A 9,817-nucleotide genomic window follows, 5' to 3' on the forward strand; every position below is an offset into this window, starting at 1 on the left:
GATTCAGAGCTGGAAGGGGCCTTAGTGGTCATCTAGTCCGACTCCTTTATTTTATAGAGGAGGAGACTGAGGGCTACAGAGAAGACATGTGTCCAAGGCCACACAGCTAGTCAGTAGTTCAAGTAGAATTCAAACTCAGATTCCCTGACTCCAGATCTGGAGTGTCTTCCACTGTCCCATGGACAATAGCTCCGTCCTGGAGCCAGTCAGGCCATCCATGGTCAGAAACATCCCAGCCACTTACAAACAGCCACTTACTCAATCAGAGACCAGTATGGGGAGCTGGGGGAGACAGAGTGATAGAATTCAATAATGGCAGCTGGTGTTTATGAGATACTTTAAAGGTTGGCACAGAATTTTATTTCAGTTGACCCTCACAACTGTCCTATGAGGGAGGTTTGTTTTCTTCATCTTGTGGTTGAGGAAACAGAGGCTCAGTAGGCTAAGGACTTTCCCAAGGTCACACAAGTTCTAAGGACCAAAAGCAAAATTCTATCCTAGATTTTTCAGGCCTAGACATTCAGTCCTTTGTCCATTGTAACCCATTGACTCATGCAATGGTACTTGGTTCAAATTCTCATGCTTCTTACCTGTGTAGTAACACAGTTAACCTCCTGGGCCTCGGTTTCCTTATCTGTACAATTAATGGGTTGGATTAAATGGCTTCTAACGTCCTTTCCGGCCCTAAATCTAGAATCCCTGTGACTCTGTGATCCCCATGCATCAGTGGATGACTATCTGCATCATGGGAGAAAGGCAAGGGTATCTTTTTTTGCCTTAAATAATCAGAATATAAAGAGAAACAAAAATCATGCCAAGAGCTGGGGCCCATGACCCACTTGCCCCGTGCCCCGCCTGCCTGGCACGGGCCCATAAGCCACCTGTTTCAGGCCCCCCTCCAAACCCGGTGCGCAAAAAGGAGGGGCCCCAAGTGTTAAATTGCAAACGGCCTAATTGGAAATGAAATGCCTGGGAATGCTGGGAAGAGCCGCCTGGTAATCTCATTTAGCGCAAACTGAGCAGTTGGAGTGGAAAGATTTCTCCGGCGGCTTCTGCGGAAAGACAGAGGCAGAGGAACAGCAGGGGAGGCTTCAGTCAAAACAAAGTGATGAGCTGGTTTGCTCTAAGAGGATGCCAAGCTGGGAGGAGAGGGGTCATTGCTGGGCAGCTGATGGCTCCTGGGATGTCTGTTTGGGGGCTGCCGGGACAAACAAACAGGGGTCTTGGGAAGAGTGGAGAAGGTCTGAGACCATCAATCAATGCCCAAATCCACTTAGAGTGAGGGCAATTTAATTCCTGACTGAGTTGATCAGAACCCTCCTACGCTTGAATGCCCCAGCTAGGCCACACGTGGGTAGGTTCCTTTAAAAATCTCACTCTTCTCCTAGAACATAAGCACCTCGAGAATAGCAGGATCTCAGTTTTGTAACCTGTATATATTTATTTGATTGCTCTCTCCCCCATTAGATTATAAGTTCCTTGAGGGCAGGGACAGTCTTTTGACTTTTTTTGTATCCTTTGTACTTAGTAGGTGCTTAATAAATGTTTATTGATTCCTTGTATCTGTATACCCAACAACTGGAACATATTAAATACTTAGCAAAGGCAGGAGCAGCATGGGATGTAATGGAGATGATTTTGACTCAGAGTCAGGAAGATCTAGGCTCAGTAATTGCCCTGGACATTCACAAATTGTGTGACTTTGTTGCCGGATCTCTCTGGGAGTCAGTTTCCCCATAAAATGAGGGAGTTGAAATCAATTGTTCTAAGGCCCTGTTTACCTCTAAATCTGTGATTTCTTGATTGATTATTTGCGGCTCTTAATTGATGCCCAACTGGAGGAAAAAAGGATGAAGAACCATTTTTGTTGTTCAGATGTTTTGAGTCATGTCTGACTCTCTGTGATCCCATTTGGGGTTTTCTTGGTAAAGATACTGGCTAATTTGCCATTTCCTTCTCCAGCTCATTTTACAGATGAGGAAACTGAGGCAAACAGGGTGAAGTGACTTGTCCAGGGTCACACAGCTAGTAAGTATCTGTGACTGGCATTGAACTCAGGAAGATGAGTCTTCCTCACTCCAGGCTCAATGCTCTGTGAACTATGGCACCCATTAGCAGCCCTGAAGAACCTTTAGAAACATAGAATGTCAGAGAGGAGAGAGAACTTACTATGGACCCAGAGGGTGAATGCATTTGAGAGTCATCTGCCCCAACCCATTGAATTCTTCCACACCTCTAACAAGTGGCTACTCATCCATCCTATGTATGAACCCTCCAATAAAGGAGGAGACATCACCTTGGGAGGCAGCCCATTCCAAGAATGAATTGTTAGGCAATTGGGCTTCTTGCAACGTCTCTCTCTGCTCCTAGCTCTATTCTTTGAAGCAAAGATGACAAGTGCTTGCCCTCCTTGTCCAGCCTTCAAGCTGTCTCCCCTGAATCTCCTCTCCTCCACATTCAGCATCTCCAATTCCTGCAGTCTGACCTCATATAGAACAGACCCCAAGGCTTTCGCTGGGCTCACTGTCCTCTTTTGGGTTCTTTTCCAACTGATGGATGTTTGTCTTCAATTGTGTCACCTAGAACCAAAACCAATAGTCCATGGCACGTACAGGAACTTAACAAACGTCTGTTGATTGATGTTCCCTCTCAATAACGCTAATTGTCAAGGTTTTGCAGGTGATGGTGGAAGTACTGACAGCTTGTGGGTGGCCTGTGGGCTCAGAGCTCTCACCCAGATTCTTTAATGCCGTGTAGGAATCCTTGCATCAGGATACCTACTTGAGGGGATCAGCCCTATCCATTCACTTACTGTAGAACCTTAGACCAGTAACTCCCTCTTTCAGTGCCTCAGTTTCCCCAGCTGTCAAATGGACATAATTATCTTTTTTTACTCACACTCCCTGTGGACTTTGGGAAGGAGGCTCTGTGCAAAGTTACTATCAACAGTACAGCATTTGTTCAGCCTCAGAGTGCTGTTCTGGGCCTCGCCTCTGCTCACGGGGGGTAAGAGCCATCCCTTTAGACATCCTCTGCACCTGGGGTTCTTGGTCAATGAGGCCTCAGTTTTCAGCAGCAACCCAGGGCCTTTTGCTTTTCTCTCTTTTTTTCGTAATGCTGCAGTCACCTCGCTATGAGTCCTCAGGATGCAGCTGGCTTGGAGGAGGAGAAACACATTCGTCAGTCTTGCCACAGCACGACATTTCTGGGAGGGGGCCTTTCCAGCGTGAGCTCAGCAATCGCAAGCTAAAAATAAATGACACCAAAGGGGAAATTATGAAGAAAATCCTCATAACACTTAGTCAATTTTCTTCTCTTTAATTTGAAGAGGTCAGAACAAAATAGGAATCATTATCTCAGGATAGTAAAAACAACCCAACAGAGATCTCTATTTATTAAGCAGGACAAGAAGTCCCCGGGGCTCTTGCTGGGCTTAACCCAAGTTTTCCTGTTCTTCGACTTTCCTGGAGTTACTGGCTGTCACCGAGGAGCTAAAAAGCTGCTGACGTGGCTTCTTGTTGATCCTCTGAATCAAAAGAATGTAGAGCCCAAAGGGAGCTTAGAATCATAGGGATGTCACGTAGGCAGGTGCTTATGGGTAAAATTGTAGAACATATAGATTGTTGTAGCTAGGAGGGACCTTAGAATAGAGAACATCAGAGCTGGGAGAGGTTTGAGAACAGGGAATGTAAGAACTTGGAGAGACCTTAGAACAGAGGATGGCAGAGGTAGGAGGAGCCATAGAACATGTATATCAGAGTTGGGAGGGGCCTTAGAACAGAGGATGTCAGAACTGGGAGGCACCTCAGAATAGGTGACCACAGAGCTGGGAAGCAATCTTAGAAAGGGAACTTTAGAGCTGGGAGGGGCCTTAGAACAAAGCTGGAAGGTATCTTACAGACCATCTAGTCCAACTGCTTTAGAATACAAAATGTGAGGACTGAGAAGGACCTGAGAGTCATAGATCACAGAATATCATATCGAAAAGGAAACTTAGAACATGAAACGTCAGGCTTAGCAAGGTCCTTCCTGTGGTCATTTTGGCCTCATTGTTTCAATGATGAAGGGCACACCCAATCTGGAATCAATCTTCACCAATGTAGCCCTGGAACTCTCCTTAAATGAGAATGTAAGAGATTTGCCTGGGGACGCTGAAGCAGTCAATGACTTGCCCATGGTGACATGGTCAGTACAGGTCAGAGGAAGCCCCAGAACCCAGGTTTCCTGATGCCAAATCTATTTCTCTATGCAGCACACTACATTTCATTTCTTAGAACTTCAGAGTAAGGAAGGACTTTAGAAGTCAGATTAATTAAATGTTCAAACTATAAGAATCCTTAGAGACCTTCTAGAATAGCTTTCTAAGTTTTACAGATGAGGAAACTGAGGCAGCTAGAGGTAACTATTCATTCAAACTCATGCAGTGAATTACCAATGTCACATTATGACTGTTATTCCCCAGGTCTACTCAGATCAGTGTTCCCGTTGCACCTAGGATTTTATGGCAAAAGCATTAGTTCCATCAGTATAAGAACTAATTCTCTTAAACTAACACATTTTTTGATATAAAGTAATGATATTTGTCATAACTTAAAAAATGTAAAACAATTTTAGCAAGAAAGCATGTGTTTTTTTTGTTTTTTTTCTTCAAATTTCACCTGACCTGAGAGAGGGACACTGGCCTGAAGCCAGTCTCAGTTCTGGGTTGCTTCCAACAGGTTCAGAAAACATTTTTCATATCCATCACTGCTTTTTCCTCATTAGAAAATGTAGGGCTGAGGTTATTGGAATGTGTGGCATAAATCATTAGGCACATCTGTCCAGTGCTGGGAACTGCTCGCCATGGTAGCCCAGGCCTGGAGGACCTCAGATGCTTGGAATGTTCTACCTCCTCTGATCATCCTTATTTCCTTCCAAGACTCAGCCCAGGGGTTCCCTCTACCACGGAACTTTTCACAATCACTAACAACCATAAAATAGCTTTAAGGTTTGCAAAACACTATAAACATGTTATCTCAGTGGATCTTCAAAACCACCCTGGATGGTAGCTGCTATTATTATCCAATGTTACAGTTCAGGAAACTGAGGTAGACAGGTTAAATGACTTTCCTCAGTCACAGAAGCTATTAGGTATCTGAAGGATTTGAACTCAGGTCTTCCAGACACCAGACACAGTACTCCATCTACTCTCCCACCCAGCTGTCTCAGCTCCTCCCAGTTTTCTCCATTCTTCCCAATGTCAGACTTTCTAGAGACTTCTTACTCTGATTTCTCTCACATCGCTATCACTTAGAACTTAACATCTATTTTTTTATGGTTAATACCACATCCTCCCTTGGGAGTTTGGAGGGTTTTGCTTCTGTCTTTGTGTGCTGGATGCCTACATTTTGTTTTGCTTTTTTTTGTTTTTTGTTTTTTTTCTGATGTTGTTATGTGATTGCAAGGCATGAAATACCACTTTTCTCAAACAATTGAAAATGAGTATCTCCCAGAGGGAAAGAAAGAAGCATGTAGGGGTGTGTGAGCAGGCTGTAATGCATGATAGACTACAAGTTATGAAATGGAAGCAAGGGAGAGGATGCCATCAATAATCTTGCAGTCCCTCCCACATAGCATTCCAATGTCCATTTCCATACCTTGGTACAAGCTGTTTCTGTCTCCTTGAATGCTCATTCTCTTCCCCTCTACCTCTCAAGCATCTCTGGTTTTCTTCAAGGCTCAACTCAAACATTCCCTTCTTTCTATGGAAAACTTACCCAGTTCCCCCAACTACTAATGCCCACCTTCTATTCTAAGATTACCTTGTTTCTACTCTGTATATAGCCTGGGTATGCTTATTTATATGCATGTTATCTCTCCTGTTTGGATATAAGCTCCTACATCAAAGTCATTTAAGCAAAATTCATTGTACTGACAAAGCATCGACTTAAAAGAAGGGGGAAATTTTTTTAAAAGCAATACTATAGACACAAATGGAGGAAAACATAAACCTGACTCCCATAACAATAAATGTGAATGGATAAAAGAATTCAATAAAATGAAAGAAAGTGACAGAATGAATAAGAAAATGAAAACCCACAGTCTGTCGCTGACTAGAAACCCATCTAAAAAGTAGAGACGCCCATAGAATCAAAACAAGAGACTCAAACTAAATTTATTGTGCATCTGCTGTATACAAAAATCACAAGTTGTAATCACGTTCTCAGAAAAAGGGAATATAAAAATTCACTATCAACAGGTAACGATCAAAATCACATTTACTTAAAGGAAACACAGAAAATGAAGCAATTTGTATTAAATAAATATGCACCAAATGGCATAAAAACAATTCAATTATAAGGAGATGTAAATGTTAGTGAAATTATAGTAGTGGACTTTAATATTCTTCTCTCAGAGTTAGACAAGTCTAATAGGAAGATTAAAATAGGGAAAATATAGACCTAAACAAACTGTTGTTGAATTTAGAATAAAAATATTTATGACAATTCTGAATAGGACAAAAAAATGTATACATAGTTTTAATTACCATATGGCATTTTTACCAAAATAAAGCATGTATTAGGGAACAAATAAATAGGAACTAAATGTTTAAACACACATACACAATAAAATCATTCTTTACAAGCCACAATGTGATGAAATCGTAATTAATCCAGGAATACAAGCAAACAAACGACAGGGGCCTAAATTAAGCCTTAATGATTTTTAAAAACAACTGGGCCAAGGAAAACATCATAGAGACAATCAATAACTATGTTAAAGTAATAAAAGCAGTAAGACACCATGACAGAATTTCTGAGATGCAGCTAAATAATTTCTCAGAAGAAGAAAAAAACATATATATATAAAGCAAAAAACCCATTAAAACAATGGGAAAGAAGAACATTAATGAATTGAACGTGCATTTTAAAAATTAGGACAACAAAAAAGCCCAAAATAAACAAAAAAGAGGAAATTTTGAAAATTAGAAAAGTAATAAATAAATTACAAACCAAATGCACTGATAGCCAAACTGCTAAGTAGTAGGCTTGAAAAATTAAAATATTGATTAACATATAGCCAATCTGCTTCAAAAGAAAGTGGAAAATCAAATTAATACTTTTTTCAATGAACAAAATCAAATCATGACAAACCAGAAGACAGAAAAAGAATTATTAGAACCTACAATATGCAGGCATGTGCTTGAATGTTAGCTCCTTGAAGGCAGGGGCTGTTTTTACTTTTTTAAAAAAACTTCAGTGCTTAGTATGATGAGTGGCACATAGTAAGTGCTTAATAATTGTTTGCTAATTAATTGCTTGTATAATAAAATTGAGACATAATTGACAGACACTATGCTTCACTGTATCATTTGAACACCAGAAGAATGCAAGAAAGACCTCCAGCATTCTCGATGGACCTTCCCCTCCCTGTCTCTGCCACAGTAAGCATTTGACAAATTAACAGAAATGAAAAGGAAGTCCAAACACAAATGAGATGCTTAAAGGGACCAATAGAATGAATGAGATCATAGAGCTACTGGAGTATTTGAATCACTCCCAGTACTTATGATAGGACAGTGCACAGACTAAGTGTTTACAAAGGTTTGTTGACTTGAATTAGAATAAGAGATTTTTTTTTTTCAGATCCAAATAATTATTGAAAGATTTGTTCACAGAAATATAGCCCATTAGATGCAGATTTTCAGAAGTGTATGGGGCATAGAGTTTGTCTAGACCTGGGGTATGTGAACACATTTGCATATACATATCCATATGGTGGTTGGTGGTCATGGCGCTTGTTGTCCTTAATTCTCGACGAACACCAAAATTACCTCACTATGTTAATGTCACGTTTCAATGTGTCTGCCTGTGGCTGATCAGACCAATACAAGTGCAGAATGCTCCACCAGAGTCAGGCACAAATAGTCAATCCATGGAAACATGTGAGGTAGATACTAGAAATTTTCACATCTCTTTTCTTTTGAGTTTCTTTTGAGTTACTTCAATTCTGCTCTGCTCACAGAGCACAGCACCTTCCCTGATGAGGGCACGCCAGGCTGAGCAGTCCTATTCCAGTGCCTCCCATGTCACGCAATCAATTCCAAAGTTCTTGATAAAAGATCTTGAGAGTGTTCTTGTACTGCATCTTCTGACCAACATGTGAATGATGCCCTGTGTGAGTTCTCCATTAAACAGTGCTTGTGGCAAGCCTACATTTTGCATTCGAACAACGTGACCAGCCCATCAGTCGTGCTCTCTGAAGCAGAGTTTGAATGCTTGGCAGTGTAGTTCAAGTAAGGACCTCAGTGTCTGGTGCCTTATCCTGCCAGGTGATCTTCAGGATTTTCCTAAGACAATTCAAATGGAAGTGATTCAGCTTCCTGGCCTGGCACTGGTAGAATGTCCAGGCTTCACAGGCATATGACAATGAGGTCAGCACCACAGCTCCATAGACCTTCAGTCTGGTAGTCAGTCTAATAACCCTTCTATTCCATACTTTCCTTCAGAGCGTCCCAAACACTGAGCCAGCTCTGGCAATGTGCACATCAACCTCATTATCAGTGTGTACATCCCTGGAAAGTACACTGCCAAGGGAAGTGAACTTATCCAGCATTCAGAACCTCTCCATTTGCTATAACTTATGATTCCACTTCTGGATGGTGTGGTGGTGGCTGATAGAGCTCCTGTGTTTTCTTGGTGTTAATTGTTAGGCCAGAATTAGCCTAAGTGGCAGAGAATTGATCCACACTTTGTGGCATCTCAGATTCAGAGGCTGCACTGAGTGCACAGTCATTTACAAAAAGAAGATCATGCACCAGCCCTCCTTCCACTCTGGTCTTGGCTTGTAGCCTTTTCAGGTTGAAGAGTCATCAGTGCGGTAGCTGACCTTGATGTCGTGTTCATCCTCATTGAAGGCATTTGACAACATGGCTGAAAACATCATGCTAAAAAGCATAGCAGCAAGAACACAGCCTTGTTTCACTCCACTGGTTCCTGGGAAGGCCCTAGAACATTGTCTATTATCTAGAATCCGGGCAAGCATGCAGTCATGGAATTGACGTACAATGCTTATGAACTTCTCCAAGCAACCAAATTTTGATGTACTTTTCCATGAGCCCTCACGACTAACAGTATCAAAGACCTTGGTCAGATATACATAACACATTCACATACACACATACACATACATATACAAACACATATGTATGTATATATACACACATATGTATGTATATATGTGTGTATAACTGCATTTCCTTATACTTGATTTCCTCTGCATTTTATACATTTACAAACATTAGTCTGAGGAGGGGTCTCCCCCAGACTGCCAAAGAGGTCCATGATAGAAACAAGATGAATAACACCTGACCTCAATTATCCTCTCAGATCAGGAATCCCTTCCATTCCATCCCTGAAAGAGTCACCCAAGACTCTTGCATACTTTCTCTGATAAGGAGCTCAGTATCCATTGGATGATTCTCTTTTATTCTATATCCTTCTAATTCTTAGAAAGTTCCCTCAGTTTGTAGTACACATCATATCCTGAACTTCAGTCATTTTATCCATATAAATTGACCAACACCCAGAGGGAGTCTGTCTTTCTTCAAAATGGTTTCATGTTTTGTTCTGAAATTGCTGGAGCATAATGGGAACCAGGTGAAACATTACCATAGTAAAACAAATAGATGGCTCTGAAGTTCTGAATTCATGGACACTGCATGATGAAAATTGTGACTTTTTTTTCTACTAAGTTAAGCTCTTTGCAAATGTGGTACCCTGAAAAATAGCTAAGGAAGGAAGGAAGGAAGGAAGGAAGGAAGGAAGGAAGGAAGGAA

General features: G+C 41.3%; 1 long non-coding RNA gene across 1 annotated transcript in view; it reads right to left on the reverse strand.

The window, feature by feature from the left end:
* Positions 1–337: 337 nt before the first annotated feature.
* The window catches only part of LOC138156501 (uncharacterized), a 20,574-nt gene continuing 11,094 nt past the window's right edge, over positions 338–9,817 (reverse strand). The window contains exon 2 of the long non-coding RNA XR_011167162.1: positions 338–3,246. This is a non-coding gene — a long non-coding RNA (uncharacterized lncRNA). The remainder of the gene's footprint in view (positions 3,247–9,817) is intronic.

The sequence above is a fragment of the Petaurus breviceps genome, unplaced genomic scaffold (genome assembly GCF_028583685.1).
Source record: "Petaurus breviceps papuanus isolate PSGF00001 unplaced genomic scaffold, PetGlider_PUasm1.0 99, whole genome shotgun sequence".
Taxonomy (NCBI): domain Eukaryota; kingdom Metazoa; phylum Chordata; class Mammalia; order Diprotodontia; family Petauridae; genus Petaurus; species Petaurus breviceps.